Source organism: Amblyomma mixtum, chromosome 2 (genome assembly GCF_055824585.1).
Source record: "Amblyomma mixtum isolate Tamu chromosome 2, ASM5582458v1, whole genome shotgun sequence".
Lineage (NCBI taxonomy): Eukaryota > Metazoa > Arthropoda > Arachnida > Ixodida > Ixodidae > Amblyomma > Amblyomma mixtum.
In genome coordinates this window covers 24,426,910-24,436,483 of record NC_143013.1, presented here as the reverse complement: position 1 = coordinate 24,436,483, position 9,574 = coordinate 24,426,910, and the positions used below count along the sequence as shown (strand labels likewise).

Sequence of the window (9,574 nt, the reverse complement as noted above, 5' to 3'; positions counted from 1 at the left end):
CCGCCTAAAAAAAAAAGAAACAAAGGTTTTTGCTGTAGCCTCAGATGGAACACGTGCGAAGTAAGGCAAAAGATAAGGTCACACCCGCTTGTTCTCGGCACGGCGGGCGAGAATTCGCGAGATTAAGCCTAAGTCTACCGGGCAGTAGCGATGCGGCGGCAGCATGGCCGCGCCCTTTCAGTGGTGCTCGGGTGTAATTATCTTAATTATTGGTGACGTTGTTGGAAACTGACCTTGACTGAGTGAACTAATGAAACCCTTCCTGCCTCGCTCGTCGAACTGTGATGTCTCCTGAAGCCCTGCATTAATTGGGGCCTTGAAACTATTGTCAAGTTAGAGTCGGACCAGAATTGAAGAACCCAGCTATTACCGCGGCGCCTGACAACGTCGTGTTTGTGCCACCTGTTCGCCTGTCCATCGCTAAACACGGCGGATAACCTCTTCAATCACGAAACAACGAACTTCTGCAAAGGTATACCACTGCTGCCAGCCTGTCAACGAAGTGCGGTGTTTTCGGCGTCGCCCCTTCAAAGGGGGAACTCGGCTTGCATGGACGATGCCTTCCCAAAGCTTCATCCGCGGCAGCAAGAACGGTAAGTGCGATTACAATCGGTCCGTTCTGCTACTCGCACTGCTGGATTCGCGAGTTTTGCAATACTGGAGCTTCTGTTAGCGTAGAAAATGCGCTGAACGCACTTACGAAGATAGCGTAACAACTTTTATCCGGAGTGATTTCTGGCGCCAGTCGCAGAAGCACAGCTAGTTGTAAGCAGGGATAGGCAACATGCGATCATGTGTAGCTGAGGGGTGATCGCGTGTCTGTTGTTGGTCTAGAAGTTAGGGCACAGCTGCAAGCAACGATAGGCAGCACGCAGTGATGTGTAGCTGAGAGGTGATTGCTGATCTAGAAGTCAAAGGCACGCCCGGAGACGAGCGTCTCTTCTAGAAAGCTGGGAGGGAAGTAAGCACCGAAGTTGTCGCTCAGCGATTACTGCAGATTAAGGAATTAGAAGCACTGTTTTTCCCGGTACCGCAGGGATGGAACTTTCGTACCAGTGGGTTTAAGCATTCTCCTTTAGGAGAGAAAAGGAAATGTGGGGAGGTTAGCTGGAAGAGGACACCGGATCGATACCCTGCACTGGGGGAAATGGATGAGAGGATGTCAAGGTGCACGAGAAACGGTAAAGCGCTGTTCTCTAAAATGAAAGAGCCGTTCCACTTCGTAACACCTTAGAAGCCTTCATTTTTTAGGTGATAGAAAGGCACGAGATTGGCTAGCATCGGCCCGAATGCTCCGTCTTTTGCATCGATTGCACTGGCACGCATATATTGACGAGTGGGCCCGAAGTTTCGCCGAGACTTCAGCCCACTCAAGTTGCGCTACTATGAACTATGTCGAGGGCATTTTGTTGGCACTGTGTGGAGGGGGGTGGGCATTTTGTTGAACTGCGTGGAGGGCATTGTGCTGCCGGCTGCCTGCCTCAGCTTGATGTGCCGCTCTGCATTCGCACAACAGAGTACGCGGCCCTGTAATTAGCCACAATGTGTACGCAGAAGCAGAAAACCTTCGCAACGTTGTCGCAAAAAAGCCCTTGGCGTGAAATTCCTAACTATTCGGCTCCGGCATACATGATCGTATCGCACAGATCTTCATTAACTAGTCGCGTTCTTTTATTTTTGATACCTTTTGATCGGCCACAACAAGAAGTAGGACCAGATTCATGCCAAGCTGTCGCAGACACGATGCGCTGCCAAGTTCCAAAGCTATCGGGATTTGTTCGCCTATCTACGTAGCGGTTTGTTGCGATTATCTTTACAGTCACCATTCAGGTTCATCACCGCCGACGCGCGGCCTTAGCAATCGTCTTTCGCCAGGACTCGCGTATGCGCGCCAGACGTGATTAGAAGGCTGGCGAAATATCGCAGTTTTGAAGCGAAAAGCTTCACTACCCGCACTACAGCCGCGCTTAGCGTGAGCCGTCGGAGCCAAGATTTGCCGCAGCTGCGCATGCGCGAAACCGAGCGACGTCACGCGCGGCGCAGGTGGCCGCAGCCGCCGCTGCGCCGACTCCGCCGCCTGACCGTTCGGCGCAGCCGCGCGCTACTGCGCATGTGCGCCGCCTCCTCACCGCCGCTACTACTGCGCGCTCGCCTCCTCGACACCGTTTGACCTTTCGCTGCAGCCGCGTGTTTACCACAGATACTACGTATGCGCAAGGAGGGCTATATAACGCGCTTGCCTACACCGTTATCGTGGTGCTCCCAGTGCATTGTGCGCGAACTGCGACAGCCATGACGTCAAGCAAAGCATAACTGCAGCTTTTCGCTTGTATATCCAGGCTTAACCAGAGCTAAGACACTGCCATTTTTTTTCACTTATGATTTCGCAATGTTAGAAACTGTTCGCAGAGAAGTATGTATACGGGCTTTGCCAAAAACACCATATATGTTTCACCTAAGATGTTCAGCAATTTTTCAATATGGGCTTTTTCAGTTAGAAGAGTGCTTTTTATCTGCATAGCATTGTCAGCGGTATAGCTCATCAGAGTACTGTTAAAACATGCTAACTTGTAGGCTGGTTAACTAAACTTTGCAGTTGTTGCTCAGTTTTATTTAGTGAGATGCGTGAAATCCTTCGTGAGTAATATCCATGCCAGTTTTTAGAATTTCGAAAACGCATTTACTTTCGCCCCGCCACGGTGGCTCAGTGGTTACGGCGCTCGGCTGCTGACCCGAAAGACGCGGGTTCGATCTCGGCCGCGGAGGCCGAATTTCGATGAAGGCGAAATTCTAGAGGTCCGTGTGCTGTGCGATGTCAGTGCACGTTAAAGAACCCCAGGTGGTCGAAATTTCCGGAGCCCTTCACTAAGGCGTCCCTCATAGCCTAAGTTTCTTCGGGACGTTAAACCCCAATAAACCAATAAACCAAACCAAAAGCATTTACTTTCGGTGCTGTGAGCCAACAATTTTGCCTACGTCGCGTCAAAATACACGCGCTCTCGAAAAGCTTGCAGGCGAAGCAACCCCTGCAGTGCTCGTAACTCGTCCAAATAGCCAAAATATGTTTGGCCATAGCGCGGAGAGCAGCTGCGTTTCAATTCTAAACACTGATATTCATATTATTTGCGCTGGGCCACATGCCTATCAGTAAATAAGGAGACTAACAGTAATAATTAAAAGTTCACTATTTTATATCAGTTACCATCCTACTAATTAGTAGTTCTTAACTGTATTCTGATGCGCTACACTGCGGACAATGCTGTGCTGAAAAAGCGCTCGTGTAGCTCAAAAAGCCCATTTTCAAAACTCGCAGGTCTTCTTAAGTGAAAAACTCGGTATGTAGTACAGCCTGCCTAGTTCGAATCCGGGCCATGTACCGTGGCTCGCTTTGGCGGTCCAAATCTGTCGGCTGTGAGGCGAACTGTTGCTCACCTGTCCGGGACTTCCCAGAGTGCTATAGACAGCCCCAGTGCATGACATATAAACAAACTTTTTTTGGCTGTTTTCCTACAGCGGTTGCATAGTCCAGCGCAGCATGAAGGTTCACTGTCGCTTAGGACGAAAGGCACCAACAACTTTTTACTGGTGTAAGGTTCGTTTACTCGCCAGCCAATAATAAAAATGGCGGTACAGTGTTGAGAAACCTAATGACTAGCTGTGCTGATGTGTGCTGTACTCAGCCTTCTTGAGGCATTGCACAGCGTTAGAGTACTTTATTTTAGGTGAATTAGGCCCGAAGTGATCGCCTGCAAATCGCCAGACTACGTATTATCGTGCTCAGCATGCAGTTCAGCGCCTGCATTCGACGTCGACCATGCAGCGGTATGCGCTACGCGGTCGCAAGGTTAGTTGGTGGAGCGTTGTCTAGGAAAAAGTAAATATAGCTGTAATTTAAACGTACACTGAATAGTAATCTGAACTCGTCTTTTTACCGCGGGAACTCGATCTACACGTTCTAGGAATTCTTAGAAATTTCGAATTATAGTCCTGTGCGACCGATTTCCTCAATTTAAATCGAATTAAACTTCCGTCTCCCGCCTTTCTTTGAACTCGCCGCAGACGGTAGGAGGAGTCAACCGATATTTCAACCAGTTCCGTGGCGGCTTGCCGCTCTGCCATCGGCGGAATGATACGTACCGGTCGGCGAAAGCAAAGAGTCCGCGCGTATTTTTATTTCTGTGGGCCTAATTTGCGGCTATGTAGCCTCTGGCTAGAGTAATTTATTCACGGCAACCTAAAAAACAAAATACAAGCGAAAGCGAAGCCGCCACACGACCGCCTGAAAGGCACTTCACGCGTTAGTTGACTCCTCCTACCGTCTGCGGCGAGTTCAAAAAAAGGTGGGAGCCGGGACGTTTAATCCGATTTTAATTACGGAAATCGGTCGCACAGGACAATAATTCGAATTTTCCATGAATGCTCGGAACGTGTAGATCGAGTTCCCGCGCTAAAAAGACTAGCTTCGATTACTCTTCGGTGCACCTTTAACACACACCACACAGAAAGACTGACGGGACGGGCTCCGAACGACAGCGCCCGTCCTGTCCGCCTTTCTGTGTGCTGTGTGTTAAATTAGCCTTGTTTTTACCTTTTGTTAGATAGACACCGCTTGAATGTGTCGTGATGGACACTGCAGAAGACCATGCACTTTCTAGTACCAGCTGCGTGTATAACTTTCCGACACCGCCGGGCGACCGCTGCTTTGTGATTGGAGCTCCGCCTATAACTTGAGTATTTGAAGACATAGTGAGCGCCATGGTGTCCGTTCATGGCGTCTGTGGCAACAGTGTTCAGAGTTTCGCTTGAACAGCGTGGGATCCCCACGACTGTATGGTACACGAGTCACTGTCGCTGCTATGTCGACTTTCTTTCGATGATCCCAGGCAAAAGTTAATTCACTCAAGAAATGGTTTGCTTTGGAAGTCACATTTACAGACCTGCCTGCATTTTGTAACCGTTACGTAACTCTATGCTGAGCCACGTTGCAAACTTTACTACGTTTTCTGGCGTGCAGGGGCTTGTCAGTTCTGGTGAATGACCGTGACGTTTTCTCTTTACCGCAAAGTCAGTTTTTTTTAGTGCTTCGGCAGTAGACGGATCAGTACCGAGGCACTTGATCGTCATTACCTATGGCGTCCTAAAAATCACCCTCAGTTCCCTCTGCCTTCCAGGTAGCACCGAAGCATTAGACCAATGTGACATTTTTCTTTTGGTCAAACGTTAATTAAGTTTTCTTAATGACCTTTTTTAATAATTTCTTTACGTTACAGATGAACATCCTAGAAAATTTTTTCTAACATTAATTAAACATTATAACAACGTAAATGTAATATTGTCGAAAATAATGAAGCAACCCTGCACTAGTATGCAGGCCCACCATTGTGACAATTTAATCAACGCTTTGCAAGGACCAGCAACGAAGGCGACACTTCGTCTCCACAGTAGAGCACAACATGCGACTAGAATGTACTTACCTCCGAAAGCATGCAGTGGAGTCAAGCTTACACGCCCATTACTGAGAGGTGTCCCATGAGTGGTAGTAGCGAAAGGATAATAAGCAGTTTAACAAAATAATCTGCTTGAGCATGTTACCTATGGCGGGCACAATCTAAGAGATTTAGTTGCGCGAAGCACTGCTAGTTGAAAAACATGTTTACTGTAAAATTAGTGGAGAGTGTTCTGGGACTCGGTGCTAGAAATATATCTGCAGCGTTTTATAGTTATGATTCAAATATAACAATGTTTAATAAACAATAAGGAGACATTGCTGACTTGGAACGTTAAATATATGTTTATGCTGCAGCGTTTACCATCATTTGTTCATTTTTAACATTATAACAAGAGTTGAAAGCCAGGATTGGAGTAATATTTATGTTCAGTGTTAAACTAATTTTTATGTGTAACATATAAACTTAAATATTAATTTCTAACAGTTAATGCAACGTTTCAATGTAACAATGTTACTGAACTTGCATAAATTTTTCATAAGATTGTTCTAATTTTCCGTGCTACCTGGGCGTGGCCAGCATATCGCCTTTGACACGTGTGGGGATGTGGGAGGGACAGCTTTATTTTAACAAAAAGGATCCTTTGTTCTTGACCAAGAGTCCAGGCGTCTGTGCTTCACTGAGAACTCTGTACACTTGCCATGATTGGCTAGCTGGTTGAGCAACTAGCAGAATGTCATTCCATGAGGAGGCGGACCGGTTGGGTATGGGGGACCTGCCATCGGTTGGGGGCATTCCCACACCGTGTACTGTGCGATGTCAGTGCGCGTTAAAGAACCCCAGGTGGTCGAAATTTCCGGAGCCCTCCACTACGGCGTCCCTCATAGCCTGAGTCCCTTTGGGGCGTTAAACCCCATAAAACGTCCCCCACAGGTTGTGTATGAGGGTGCCTTGGCCGCCCCACATGTTGAGCAGAGTAGGAAAGTCAAGGTGGGGTGGTGGCGATGAAGGAGGTGCGATGAATGTCTGCAGTTGCCGCCAGACTGCACTGTATTTTGAATTTCGTGTACGGTGAGGTGGTGGGAGGGTAAGCGCCTGTTTTTGTAATAAGTGGTTTTTTTATGTGAGAAGAGCCCGAGAGGATTCCTGCGTGGGTTTGGATGTCCCATCTTCTTGGGGCCTGAAGGATAGTTCTCGAGTCAGCGTATGAACACGCTGGTTACCGGGGATCGATACTTACCCAGGAACCCACGTGAGGGTTATCTCTTGGGTAAGCGTATGTCCTGATGCGAGAATGCGTCGGGCGATTGACGTGATAACGCTTTGCTGAGTGACGGTACACAGCTTTGGAGACGGTGGAGATGTCCGTGATGTTGGGATCTTGTGCATAGTGTATAAGCACCAAGCCCATGGCCGCGCCTTCAGCCTCCGTGGGGAAGGTGGCTGCGGCCCCGATGGTGCCATCCTCGATAGTAGGCGGGGACAGCGGCATAATAGCCCGGTAGGGTGCGTTGTGCCGCGTTTACATACATGTCGGGTCTGCCTCTGTAGTGCTTGTTGTAATACTAGGCTCGTGCCTGGCGTCTGGCCCCGTGTAGCTCGGGGCTCATATTTCTGGGTAGAGGTTTGATGCGCATTGGACCCTGGATGTCAGGTGCAATGATTTGATAGTTGGGGGCAGGTGAGCAGGTAGATTGGAGCCTGGCGAAGATGCCGTAAGAGATGTTGGCCGGTTTCTGTGCGGGTTAGTTGAAGTATCTGGTTGTCTCGTTTGGCTTCGTGGAGTTCCGAGATAGTTTTGTAGGTGCCCGTTGAGAGTAGTGATTTCTGCTAAGCGACTGTGGTAGGCGGAGCGTTGAGATTATTGCCTTTCTAATAAAAGCATCAGCTTTGTCTTGTGAGAAAGCGGTAAGGAACGTGAAAAGTCGTGTCTGGTGATGAGGGCGTCTGTCATATTAAAGGTTTCCCTCTCCGACAGTCCATGGTTGCATGTGGCTACACTGTGGACAAGACCCTCGATTTGTTTGGTTCGCTTCTCTAGGAGTTGTACAGGGAAGGTTGCATCCAAAGCGTCCTGTATGTGCAGTCCAAGGACCTATGGAGTCAAGGACGTTGGAGTCCAAGGAGTCTATTGACCAACTCCACGGGACCAGCGGTATGTGGTCGTCGTACATTCGGAGGTGCATGCGTGGATCCCGGCGAAGTGGTCTGATCATCAGCAGTTCCGATTTGAGCGGGGAGCACATAAGGCCCATATTGGTCAGGTTCGAGGTGATGATATCAACTGCCAATTGTAAGGTGTCTTGCGCCTCTCCTGTGGAGCCTTCAGTCGTTGATGTCGGCGTATATTGCCGAGTGGAGGTCAGGTATGTTGGTCAGTTGTTTGGCCAGCGGGGCTAGAGCTACATTAAATAAGAGGGGGGAGAGAAGAGCTCCTTGTGGAGTGCCCCGGTTGGGGAGGGAGAACGGAGGTGACGGTATAGTGCCGAGTTGGATCTGGGCCATTGATTGTGTCTTATTAAGAAGGCTTGGATGTAGCGCCACATTTGCGAAGGTTATGTTCGTGGCTAGTATTGTTTCTGGCTACTTTAACTATCTTATCCATATTTTTATTTATTTTATTTACATGATACTGGAGACCTTTTTGGTCCAAGCAGGGAGGCAAAAGCAAATTGTACAAGAAATTGTTACAGAGCATTGAACAAATGCAGCTTACGTACATACATATGTTTAAAATTCATGCATGCAGCTATAAAAGCACTCCGAGATACATCTTCGTCAGATCTAAAATAGTCACAAATGCAAGTTTCAGAAGGGCATTTTGAGTGGTTAAAAGATATATATTGCTAATGACATTTCCCTCTTTGTCTCTTAGCGCATACATCTAGTATCTACCTATGAGTAGTTTTTTCTTCACTGCTTTTAGGCTACCTCCGTTCCACTCCTACCTTTATTCCTTCCTTTGCGGCGCTTTTCGGGTTGTCCACCGAGATGTGTGATGCAGTTACTGCATCATTTCCTTTCCTTAGAACAAATTCTCAAACTAATTTTGTTTTCTTCAGGGCTCGGCTTAAAACCTCGAAGTCCGTCTCAAATACAGGAAGCATCCAGTAGCAGCCGGCCTCAACACGATTGATTCCTTGTTGCGTGCTGCCCCTTTCCATGTTGATCGTATTATTAACTCTTTCTCAAAACACATTAAAAAAAGTAATCAAATCAGTTCCAAAATACGATGCACAGAGCGATCTCCACAAAAGCGATTGGCTCTCCGAAGCGCGCGTCCCGCCCTACAACTTTGATAGGGCACACTACACTCTCTCTTAAAATTAAAAAGAAAACAAACTAAACTGACCCCGGAGTTGAGTTCTACACGGGTCTATCCGGCGCCTTCCTAGAACACATTCAATTATGACCTCCCGAGCGTTTCCCACGCTTAAGACGTTGCCGTAAACCGGAAGGGTCACTGTCGTGCGATCTCCCCTTCGGAGTGGGGGGGGGGGGGGGGGGGGGGCGATTTGTAGTTGGCCGTTTGCGATCTGCTGTCGCTTGCCGTTCTGATCTTCTTTCTTAGAACTGTCCTATCTCCTACTCTCTTCTTGGTTTTTCCTTTTTTCCCGGCGGCGAGGGCTAACATTGTGTGGCGGACGACCCTGTTTCGCGCCATATTAGGTTACAGTGGTGGTGCGCAGTTGGCGTGCGTAGGGCTTTTTAAGGGCTCCTGTCCAGTCCCCATGTTGGGCTCCGCGGTGGGCGGCTGGCGCCTTTGTTGAACACCAAAACTTTTTTATGGCTTCTCATTTTTTAACGCCGATCTCCGCTGCAAAAGAGGGCGCACCGAGACAGCAAAATTCTTCCCAAATAACCAAAACAGCTTAGAACGGTTCCACGAAGTGCACTCTGAACACGCAGAGAAGAACGGCTAGATGCATTACACCATTTCTTGTCACCAGAACTTTCACAGATAGCGTAGGCCAGGGCTATAAGATAAAAAAACCAGCAAACGGTGACCTCCTACTAGTAATCCTGTACAACCACCAGCACGAAAAGTAAGCAGAAGTCACCTCTTTTGGAGACACACCTGTGACACTCAACCCACCCCGATCCTTGAACACAGTGCGAGGAGTTAA

General features: G+C 48.3%; 1 long non-coding RNA gene across 1 annotated transcript in view; it reads left to right on the top strand.

Moving 5' to 3' along the window:
* Positions 1-481: 481 nt before the first annotated feature.
* The window catches only part of LOC149358711 (uncharacterized), a 54,117-nt gene continuing 45,024 nt past the window's right edge, over positions 482-9,574 (top strand). The window contains exon 1 of the long non-coding RNA XR_016288719.1: positions 482-593. This is a non-coding gene — a long non-coding RNA (uncharacterized LOC149358711). The remainder of the gene's footprint in view (positions 594-9,574) is intronic.